The sequence below is a fragment of the Papio anubis genome, chromosome 9, assembly GCF_008728515.1.
Source record: "Papio anubis isolate 15944 chromosome 9, Panubis1.0, whole genome shotgun sequence".
NCBI classification, from domain to species: domain Eukaryota; kingdom Metazoa; phylum Chordata; class Mammalia; order Primates; family Cercopithecidae; genus Papio; species Papio anubis.
The window spans coordinates 11,801,510-11,804,102 of NC_044984.1; positions in this window are offsets into that span (position 1 = coordinate 11,801,510).

Here is a 2,593-nt window from a genome sequence, read left to right on the forward strand (position 1 = left end):
TCATAGAATACTCGACTAAAAGTGGTACAAATATTAGAGATTTATTATTACAGAACAAGATGGAAGTTGGCAGTTCCAGGGTTTGTCCCGTCAATTAACCAAGGCATCCCGGACCGGACTCTTCCTGTACCCAGTGCCACGTTCAGTGTGGCAGTGCCTTCTCCCCTCATCATGGCAGGGAGGCCACCATAGCTGCAACGACCAAGTCCTCACATGGTCGCATCCCAACCATGAAATAAGGGGATGTGGGCAAAAAGAGCTTTTCTCCTTCTGCAGCCTTCTCTTTACAAGCAAGAAAATCTCTCCTAGAAGCCCCTGGTAGGTTTCCTTTCAGCTAAAACTTGGGTCACAGGTCCCTCCCTGAATCTGGCACCTCCAGCCTGTAACAAATGAGGCAGGAGTGGGACTGGAGCTGGCTGCGGGGCAGGTGATCGGTAGTGTCCACCACAGACTGGGAGCCAAAGAGTTCTGAAAGTGCCTCGCTCAGGCCAGGGATAATTGAGAAACAGGCACACAGCAGTATTCATCCAGGAGTCCTCGGGTTTTTTAAGAGCAGCTTTTTTTTTTTTTTTTTTTTTTAGATGGGCTCTCGTTCTGTCGCCCAGGCTGGAGTGCAGTGGCATGATCATGGCTCACTGCAGCCTCGACCTCCTGAGCTCAAGTGATCCTCCCACCTCAGTCTCCCAAAGGGCTGGGATTACAGATGTGAGCCACTGTGTGCCTGGCTAAAAGTAGCATTTTTTTTTTTTTTTTTGAGATGGAGTCTTACTCTGTCGCCTAGGCTGGAGTGCAATGGCATGATCTCGGCTCACTGCCACCTCCCCATCCCGGGCTGAAGTGATTGCCCTGCCTCAGCGTCCCGAGTAGCTGGGATTACAGGTGCCTGCCACCATGCCTGGCTAATTTTTATATTTTTGTAGAGATGGGGTTTCATCATGTTGGCCAGGCTGGTCTTGAATTCCTGACCTCAGGTGATCCACCCACCTCGGCCTCCCAAAGTGCTGGGATTACAAGGTGTGAGCCACTGCACCTGGCCAGGAGTAGCTTTTTAACCTAGGTCAGTATCGTGTTGGTAAAATATGGAGAGAGTATGTTTGAGCAGAAGGACCTTCCTCATCTCACCTGTTCTAGGCTGCCACCTTCTCTTTCTACAAACCAAAGGATGGGGCTCATAACTCAATGGGCCTTGTCTGAAAGGCTGACCACACTAGTCACTGCTGAATTCCTCTAAGGGATTCCTCTACCCTGACGGCCCTTGCCACAGTTGCGCCCACTGTCCTAGGGGCAGTAAGTAGACAGAGCTGTGTGAGAAGAGCACTCTTTCCACTCCAGATGTCCCCCTACAACCTACATCCTCACAGCCACTGCCAGTTTGGGCCTGCAGCATCACTCATCTGGACCGCTGCTGTGTGGTCTCTCCATCACAACAAAGACTGCAGCAAGGTGGACAGAGAACTCCAAGAGAGCCAGGAAAATACCTTTATAAACCACCACAGAAAGCCTTATTTCCACTCACTAAATCCATTAATAAAGAGAGGAGACATTTTAAAATTCCAAGGCACTTGGTTACTAATCTGATTCTGGCCTAGATGCGGATATTCAATAAATACTTGTTAGATTAAATTGACTCAAGGTTTTATTTATTCAACCTACTTAAAGCTTATGTAAACCCCTTGGAGATTTGTGTCAAGCTGTTAAGTTGGAAAATATAAGAAAAGTATTATTTAATGTACTTTAATGTACACTCTTAATGTACTTTATGAGCTTAGTGTAAACCAGGGAAATGGGGGAGGGGTACCGGGAGAGCAGAGGGGAAGGAGACGAGGAGGAAGGAAGAGGTGAGGAGGAAGGAGAAGAAAAGCCTTTTCTGTCATTTCCTGCATTTGTCTTAATTGCTGTACTTACTGACCGGCTACTGCCCTCTAGTGCTCACTGTATTAAGTTCGCATCTGAATTCCATTTTTATCTGTAAAAACTCTGGTAACACTTGGACGGGACCAAATGTCCTGTTTTACAGATAACCGTATTGAAGTCCAGAGAAAAGAAGTGTCAAACTGACCCAGGGGTCTTCTGGACTCTTTGTTGCCTCATCTGTAACTTGTCTGGAAAACTTTATTAAAAGCCTTTCTCAGAAATTTTCATTGGTAACCAGTAAAAATTGCAGCATCAATCTTAGTGCTAGTTATTATTTCCAATGTTGTTCTAAATTAAGCGTAAACTGACTGCTGGTCAATTTAGGTAAGGATATAAAATAATATTGGTACATTTTTAACGTAGTCCAACTTTAGAAAATGTCTACAATACTTCTTTAAAAAGTTAACTAGAACAGATCCCAAGTGGATTTGGCCATTTATCAGAGCTGACTTACCACTGTCTCCGTGTAGGCTAACATTCTGCTAGAATGCTCCCAAGTGAAGCTCTTTGCTCACTGATGGGAAAAAGGGGGTTTGTCACTTTAACGTGGAACACATATTTTCTTCACATAATCATTTTGCTAGTGGAAATAAATGGAAAGTTATCCAGCTGTACATGCTACTTACAAGAACATTACTGACTAACAAAAGATTTATTCAAATATTTAATTGGAAGGAAC